General features: G+C 48.7%; 1 long non-coding RNA gene across 1 annotated transcript; it reads right to left on the bottom strand.

Moving 5' to 3' along the window:
- Nucleotides 1–306: 306 nt before the first annotated feature.
- LOC108531794 (uncharacterized) lies at nucleotides 307–5,582 on the bottom strand. The gene is made up of 3 exons (XR_001886284.1): nucleotides 4,997–5,582; nucleotides 714–814; nucleotides 307–621 (listed from the first exon to the last, which is right to left on the bottom strand). It is a non-coding gene; the product is annotated as an uncharacterized LOC108531794 (long non-coding RNA).
- Nucleotides 5,583–9,153: the final 3,571 nt, after the last annotated feature.

Genomic DNA, 9,153 nt, shown 5'->3' with positions numbered 1-9,153 from the left:
CTCACTCGTTCAGCGGCTTTTTTCCTGGAGGCCAGCAGAAGCTCCTCACCTATCAGTGGCCCAAACTGAGGCGTGTGCCTCCTCTGGTTGCTCACTGTTGGCTGAGGGAGAAGCATTGCGAATGGTATAAGTCACCACCTGCTGTGCCGGCTGGGAACATGGTGGGGACCTTTCTCCCAGAACATCTGTGCTATGGACAAAGAGAGAGAGCTGCCAATAAATGTCCATGTGAGAGAATGTGCCCCATCTTTGGAGAAGCTTTCTGTTCATTATTGTTACAGAGTGCATACATTTATGTGTCACGTCACAACTTACAAAACAACCCCCATGGGATCCTGTTGCTGTGCTTTGGGTAGGATGATGGCCCGTAGTGGGAGAGGCCCCCCAGCCTGGCTCCATCCTGCTCCCACTGCCTCATAGCCCAGTGCTCTGTTTCCAGAATGGACCCAACCATAGACCAGAGGATCTTTGCAAAGTGAACTCGCACAGTTCCAGCCCCTCACAGGCTTTGGCAGAGGGCCAATGGCAGAGAGGTCAGAAGCACTGGACGTTCAATGAACTCAGACACAAATGAGCTAAGTGACCTTGAGCTCGTTCCTTGCTGGGTAGATGTTTGCTCATCTGTAAGATAGAAAGATCGTACATCACCCCAGCCACCCTCGCGGGATGGCTGTGATGAACAGATGGGAGAACAGATGCGAACGGTCACTCACCTTTGGGACTGAGGAGCTGACAGTGGCTCTGGTTTCTGCAGCAGTGTCATTCTGCTAAGAGCCCTCTGATTCACAGTGTCCACTTGGGCACGTTGCTTTCCCTGTTAAAATCAGAGGTCGGTATGTAATTGCTCCTATGGCTACAGCAGCACAAACGTCCTGGCAGCGGGCGTTTGGAGGGGAGTTTCCACATTGCATGGATTTGTGCAATTGTAAATTTAGATGCAGCACCCTAGAAGGCCCTGGAAGCAGCAGAAGGGCTGGGGAGTTCTGTGTGCCTCTGTTCAGGGACAGGGAACCAATGTTGAAGAAACTCAGTTGTTTCCTGTGCAGCAAAGGATTTGAGAGTCAGGGAAGGTGGCAGGAACAATGCGGGAGCTTCAGGACTCTGCCCTAGGCGTTCATTCCAGCCATGGCAAGGCAGGGTATTTACTCACAGCTGTTGTATAATGAATACATACTTGGCCCATATTACATAGATTCATGTCTATGCAAAAAATAACTGCCCAGTAAACATGAATAGAACTTACGCATGATTTTTAGGCCGGGTCCAGTGGCTCACACCTATAATCCCAACACTTTGGGAAGCTGAGGCGGATGGATCACTAGAGGTCAACTACTGGCCAACGTGGTGAAACCTCATCTCTATTAACAGTACAAAAGTTAGCTGGATGTGGTGGTGCCTGCCTGTAGTCCCAGCTACTTGGGAGACTGAGGTAGGAGAATCGCTTGAACCCAGGAGGTGGAGGTTGCAGTGAGCCAAGATTACACTGCTACACTCCAGCCTGGGCAACAAAAGGAGACTCTGTCTCAAAAGAAAAAAAAAAAAAGAACTTATGCATAGTTTTAAATTCCATTTTCTTAAATGTTAAGGCTCTTCTTTTTGTCTTAGGATCCCTGAATTAGGATGTGTCACATGAACAGGGTTGCAGCAGGCGCGGCCTCCCATGCCATGGTCATCATCAGTGCTGTTGATGGGATTCTCAGTTCTTCAGGGCACTCGATTGGGCTGACTCCTGGGCCTCTTGCAGCAGGGCAGGTCTGGGGGATGATTCCGCCTGGTGAATTGTGAATGGGAGTGCTGTGTGTCACTTCTAGCTGGAGTAAGTTGACACATGATCCTTTAGAGCACCCTTGCGTGGCTGATGCCAGTGGTTGGGGTGGTCTGTTCCATCAGTCTGAAACCCAGAAAGAGGATTTGTGGAGCACAGCCCTGGGCTGATTATAATGCATAATTAGCACGAGTGAGAGATAAGCTGTTGTGGGTATGAGCTGCTAGGGTATCAGCTGGTCTGTTTGCTACCCCACGGTGACCTAGCCTACAGGGATTGATGCTCTCGCCATTTCTTTTTTTACTTTTTATCTACAATTTCTTATCAGGCTGATCATGTGTCTTAGAATCAATTCCTCTGGTGGTTTTCCATAATTCCCAGTTAAGGAATCTTTTCAAGCATTCTCAGGTAAACGTAAGTAGAGCCTCCTGACTGTTGTCCAGGTGTCACTGCGGAGGCAGGAATTGGGCTTGGATATTCTAGGAGATTGATATTTACAGAAACATTTTGAAAACTAGAAAGCTTTGTGAAATGGTGAAACTGGAAGTTTCCCAAGTTATGTTTCATGATGTTAAAATATCTTCCATTACAAAATAAAGGTTCTTTGACTCAATAAGCTTGGGAAATGTTATGTACTATTTTTTTCTTAAAGATGCATAATGTTCATTAGCATGTCAAAGGCTCTGAGAAGGCCTGCAACACAGAAATTGTTTCTTTCAGTGGAATTCAGTATTCTCCAAACTTATTTGAACAAAGAATGTCCTCCCTTACCTGACCTCCCCCACACATTTATCAGACCCAGTGTTTATGGGGAGGGCAAGACACGAATGTGGCATTTGCTGAATCTTGGAGCGGTAGAATAGTTCTTCATGTCAGAAAGCTGTATGGTGTGTCATGCAGTAAATCATCATGACCTAAGGCACTTTACCTAATTATTCTCTTTTCTAGTCTTTTGAGCAAAATTTATTGAGTTTCTACTGTACAGAAGCCTAACAATGCTGGATGGTAGTGAGTGGAACACTCTGTGCCTGATCCATGGACCCAGGTATCAGCATCCGCATCAGCAACAGCATTGGCATGGGGAAGGCATGCGTATACCTGCACATGCTTGGCCTGGGCCATTACCTGCTGAATGGAGCTCTATTAACATGAGGCCGGAGGATCTCTATTGAGCCTGTACTACCAGTGATTCCTGGGCTCCCCGGTGTCTGACAGGTGCCGCATCAGATGTCTTGCTTCTGCCTTCTCTGTGTTTTGGGTTGGGTTCCGAAAGTGTCCAGGGAAGGGCCTGGCCTTGAGAATCCATCCTGAGGGAAAATAGATGATGTGGCATGACCTCATGCCTCTGTGTGTGTGTGTGTGGAGCTTAGTGCCCTTAGAAATGACAGCTCAACCCTTGTATTTTAGAAGACGTTTATCACTTGCGTGTTAAGACCAAGGGTGCTGAGGACCAAGGGGAGACTCAGCCTGGGGCATGTGGCTTAGATTAGCAAAGCTCCTCACACGGTGGATGGATTGAACCTTCACACTTGCAGTTGTACCGTCTACTCGGGACATTCTGAAGGACCACACTGTTTGAGACAGCAAGGAGTGGGAGCAGGGGATGGGGACGCTTTATGGTATGGTTGGAGTGTTCCGTCTCTTGAATGCTTTTCATTGCAGCCATCGGTAGGTGGGTTCTTGAGGTCCAGAAATAGGCACTCCATGAGGCAGGTCTTCTGGAATTTGTTCAGGCACCAAAAGGGGAGATTTGGCTCTTTTTACTGGCCCATGAAATAGCTTCAGGGCATGCGTTTTCTTGGAAGCTGCTATTAACCATCACCTGCAATTTCTCCCAACGCTGTTTCTTCTCTCCTCCAGCAAGGACAGTTGTAAATGAGGCAGAGTCATTTAAATTCTGTCCCTTTCACATTCAGATTACCTCAGGGTAGCTGATGTGACCACCCTTGGAAGGCGTCGCTGAAGGGCAGTTGATGCCATAACTGCCCGATTCCTGCGGGTCTGTGTGGTGAGCTGGGGACCTGCAGAGTGTGGACACCCTGCTTGGGCTCCCTGAACAGGGTCAGCTGGGGCGTTCTGATTAGGATGGCAGTGGGTCTGGGACATGTTTGGGAGACGAGGCCCATGTGATGCGTGGGTTGATGCTCTGATACTGGCAGAAGCCGGGGTCCACTTGCAGAGCCCCCTTCCTTGTTAATGCTCCCTCAATCCCTGCTGCTTCCACCAATGCAGAAGGCTTCGCTCTGGTCACCACCTGCCCTGTCCCTGGGAAGGCTGGGGGAAGTAAGGCAGCAGTGACCAGCGTCCTTCTGCAGCCTCCGGCCTCTCTCAGGTGTCCTCAGGGGTGGGCTCCAGCAAGAGTGAAGCTGACCCCTCCTGCTGTGTGGAATGAGTGAGTGAGTGAGTGGATGCTCACTGTTGCTCTGTGTACAGCTCTGAAAGGCTGATAGGAAAAAGCAGGTTGCCCTAGTCCAGGGAACATGGTGTTCTGGCCAGGCAGACTGCCCGCAGCAGGGCCTGGCCAGCTGGCAGCACTGGGCAAGTGGCAGCCCTCATTGTGCTCTGTATCCCTACAAAGTGAGGATGGTGAGGCAGTTGTGAGGGTGAGAGGAAGGCACCTCTCTACTGCCCTTTAACTAGCACCCAGAGCCCTGGGAGTGCAGTGGAGATCCTGCTCACTCCTGCGACTTCTCACTGTCTCCTTTTCCAGCCACACATGTCAAACACCCATGAACACACACCCACATGCACATACGCACACACACCCCACAGATACCCATGCACTTACATGCAAACCACACTACACACACCTACAGACACTACACCATACATACAGACACAGCACACACTCACACATACCACACACGTAGACACAGCCCACATCATACCCACACACACACATGCAAGTACACATAGATATCACACACACACCACACACACATGCACTTACACATGTACCATGCACATATACTCCAAGCCACACACACACATCAAATCAATCAAATCAATCAAAAGGTCTCAGTAATTCGTTTCATCTCTCCCTCTGTCTGCCTCTTTCCATTCCTACTGTACTAGATCCTGCCATCACTGTCTCTCCCTAGCTAGAAATATTATTATATTTTCCACCAAATGTAATTTAAATTGCCCTTGAAAGTGGAAATTGAGACAGAGGTTGAATCCATGCACCTTCTCTGCAGTGCCTTATCTGTGGATAATGTTTGTTCTACTCACTGTGGCTCCTCCTGCTCCATAGGAGATGCTTCACTCTCCTTTGAGACTTTCGATGCAAGGCACACTCCTTCACAGGCACACAGTACAGGCTGCAGTGGCTTGGCTTTGCATCTCATGAACTGGGGACTTTCTCATCAGAGAGCAGTCTGTGTGGCCCTGCTGGGTGTCCTTTAGGGCTCAGAGCCTCCTGGGCATGGAGGCCTGAGCCGGCTGATACCACAGAGCTGGGAGAGACTGACTTTTGGACAGAATTCCAGAAGGGGCCAACCTAGTCCTTGTAGTGCCTAACCTCCAACAGTTAGTTGAGAACCATTATTAAAATGGCTCTTTGGAGCAGCAGACATAGAGGCCACTGGCATTAGTTGAGGTGGTTACCTTAGTCTGCTTGGACTGCCATGCAAAATGTCACAGACTGGGTGGCTTAAACAGCAGTCATTGATTTCCTCACAATTCTGGAGCCTGAAAATCCCAGATGAAGGTGCTGGCAGGGCTAGTTTCTGGTGAGGGCTCTCTCCTCAGCTTGCAGACAGCCGCCTTATTGCTGCGCCCACACATGGCCTCTTTTCTGTGCATGCATGGAGCTAGAGCCAGTGATCTCCGGTGTCTGTTTTTCTTCTTATATGGACACAAACCCTATTTGTTTAGGGCCCCACCATTATGACCTCATTTAAACTTGGCCTAAATGCTCTGTCTCCAAATGCAGTCATGTTGGTGGCTAGGACATCAACATAGGAATTTTCAGGGACACAGTTCTGTTCATGACAGTAGTGAAATTTTCAGTGAGGCTCCACTGCTTCTTCAGGTAGGCCCTTGCCCACCTTAGCACCCCTGTTGTCCCACCTGCACCCTCTGTATAAGTAAACCCAGCTCCATAGAACTATGAGTGTGCCAGGCTGCCGTGCCGAGGGACCCCTCTGGCCTCCCAAAGCCGCCCTTCTACAGCTGCTGGAAGAACTGCACCATCTGCACCACCTTGCAGGCTGCAGGTGGTTCCATAGAAGCCCTGGAGAAGATCTGACTGTGAGTGCCTTGCACTTACCCCTTCACCTCTCCAGGCGTGTTTTCTTATCTCTAAAGTGGGGAAAACACACTCACCTGGTAACAAGATGTTAGTGGGTCCAATTAGATAAAGTTTCTGGAAGTCTTTAATGGACTAAGAAATAGTTATACACAGGAAGTGAATTGTAGCTGGTATCACTGAATCACTGATGTGCATAAATAAAGTGCTTGTGTGTGTGGATTATTTAGGAATCTGTTCAGGTTTGAGTAACAGAAAACTGACCAATGAGTGGCTTGCTTTTCATTCGCAAGGAGGAGTCTCAAGGTTACTGGCTTTGGTATGAAGGCTTGACCCATCTAGGCTGACCTCTCATTCTCTGGACCACATGGCCACAAAGTGGCTGCTGAAGCACTAGCCATTGTGTCCTAGTTCAAGGGAAGGAAAGCTGGTCAGTACCAGCTGCTTCTGATTCTGTTTTATTAGGATTGCAAATACTTCCTGGAAATCTGCTGGGCAGGTTTATGCTTAGGTTTTATTGGCTGGAACTGGGTTTCTGCTTAGGTTTTACTGCACTAGCACTAACTGCAAGAGAGGCAGGGAAAGCAGGAAACGGTATTGTCACCATTGTCTTACAGTAGTCTATATCCATTGCCCAATGCTAGATACAGTAACCCACCACTGCTGCTCAGGCCAGATTCTGATGGAAGGCAGAAGAAAGGGATTAGCATTGGGTAGACAGCAAAGGATGGTCATGTCTCTCCCAGGATACACTTTACTTCCTAAGAGCTGGAATTCAGAATTGCCGGTGGTGAGAGGATACTAGGTTCTATTACGGGAACGTTCCTCAGTGTTCCTTAAAAATTGTAGCACCAGGGGTTACTAATAGAGAGCAGAGTTTCGGCTGCTTTGAAGTCAGTGTGAATCTCTCTAGTCGGAGTGGAGGTATTGGAAGCTGACCCTGCAGTCTGCAATGTGCTTATTCCCGCTTCCTCTGCCGTCAGAGTCTGTCTCACTGTCCCCCAGGCACTTGTGGGTCCCTTGGCTTCTCAATGATTTTGCTTTTCAGTCTCCACTTTGAACAATTGCCCAGCAAGTTTAAAAAGGAAAGGCAGGAGCCACATACAATTAGACAACGTAAAAGGAAGCAAGGCCCAGCCTCACCTAGCCTGCGTGGGGCCTGGGCGGCCTGAAGTTGGACTGCTTCAGTCCAGCTCTGTGGCTCTCTACTCCAGGCTTGTCTGCTAAATGAAGTCCACACCTTGGCTCTGCGGATGTGAGGCTCAGGGGAGGGAATGTGCATCTTGTTTCATTCATTCTTTCCACTCTCACACTGGTGTGAGTGCTGCTGTAGAAGGAGCCTGGTGAGGCCTTGGATCATGCTGTCTGGAGCAGTCAAGAATATGAAGCAGAACTGATGTCATGCTCTGGCATCCTGAAAAGGGCAGTGCATCAGGGTCTCTTACACTCAGACTTCTCAATATGTAAACCAAGGTCCTAGGTAAATGGGGAGAGTGACCCCGAGGCTAGGACTGACCCAAAAGGAGGTGGTGTCAAGAACAGTGGTACAACTCAAGCTCATGCTCGATCTCTTGAGTCAGGCACCTTCTCCGCTTTCCAGAGCCTGTTTTCTGAGAAGCTTCTTGTGGCTCATGCTCTGAAAGTGCTCATGTGAATGAGGTCTGTGCTGGGAAAATGCAGTGGGTATCAGTTTTGAGGTTTGATTGTGTTTCAGGAAGCCCAGCGCTCCACACAGGGGCTCCTGTAACGGAAAGGCAGGCAGTGCTGCTCAAGTAGGAAGATGGCTTTGCTGTTTTATTTCTTTGCATTGACAGTTCATCCTGGCACTTGCTGATGGAGTGTCAACTCTTGAGTTGTTTTAGTTGAAACCTTGTGAAGGAAAAACCTGGTGAGGATTTGTGTGTTTGTGTGCGTGTGTGCGTGACATTTGTTAGTTCAATTGTATAACAAAATATTATGTTTGGGGTTTTCTCTCTTCTGGTCCCTCCTCTGTGTAAAAGTACTATGTGCTCTCAGTGTCGCCAGCTTCAACAGACACATGAAACTGGCACCTATCAGCAGCAGGGAGGCTTCCTCGAGGTTATTACATACAAGAAACAGCATATTGGTACAGCGGCTCTCTCAGTTGGATGATTTCCCCTAAATTCTTGGGAAGGGTTCAGGTCAATAGTCTGTGAGGCTTCAGTGCATTTGTGGTTTTTTTTGGGGGGGGCGGGGTGGGGTGGTGGTTGGTATATGATTTCCATTTTACCTCTTTAGGAATGAAAGCATCTTAATCAAATATAGCACACTCATTCCTGGAGGACCAGCTCCAGGGAGCTCTGCTGATGGTTTTATACCATCTCAGGCAGACAGGTGTTACTGAGCATAGGTAGTGTTGGCAGGGACCCTTAGCCCACCAAGTCCACCACAGGCACTTCCCAAACTCTCCCTCTGTAATCCTGCCAAAACTGGAGCTGGGGGTCTTAACTGCCAGGTCCCCAGATAGGAGACTGGGAATTTTTCTGCCTTTCCTGTGGCATCTCTTGTGTGCAATTTGGGGGCAGTCAAAGAAAATAACATGTAAGAGTTTAATAAAAGGAACTTAGAATTAACAATGTCATTAAGCACATTCATCAACTTTAATGATGTGTAGTGACTCATGTACTCACCTGTGTGAGCCCTTTTCACAGGTGTGAAACACATACATGTCCCTGTGAGACTCTGTCTCTTGGGAGATGGCAGTGAAGAGCTCGGGGCTCAGCAATAGGGAGATCTAGTGTGAACCATAGCCAGTGTGGGCAAGTTACTTAGCCTCTCTGAGGCTCAATTTCACCTGCAAAATGGGAACGGTATTGACTCTATTGAGCTTATAAGGGGATTCAATGAGGCCGTGTTTATAAAAAGACTGGTACATCGCACATAGGAACTGACAATGAAGGGGAATTGAACAGATTGAATTGAAATAGCCCAGAGGCGGCCGGGCGCGGTGGCTCACGCCTGTAATCCCAGCACTTTGGGAGGCCGAGGCGGGCGGATCACAAGGTCAGGAGATCGAGACCATCCTGGCTAACACGGTGAAACCCCGTCTCTACTAAAAAATACAAAAAACTAGCCGGGCGAGGTGGCGGGCGCCTGTAGTCCCAGCTACTCGGGAGGC

This window comes from Rhinopithecus bieti, unplaced genomic scaffold (genome assembly GCF_001698545.2).
Source record: "Rhinopithecus bieti isolate Rb0 unplaced genomic scaffold, ASM169854v2 scaffold_9876, whole genome shotgun sequence".
NCBI lineage: Eukaryota > Metazoa > Chordata > Mammalia > Primates > Cercopithecidae > Rhinopithecus > Rhinopithecus bieti.
This window is presented reverse-complemented; position numbering and strand designations above follow the sequence as displayed.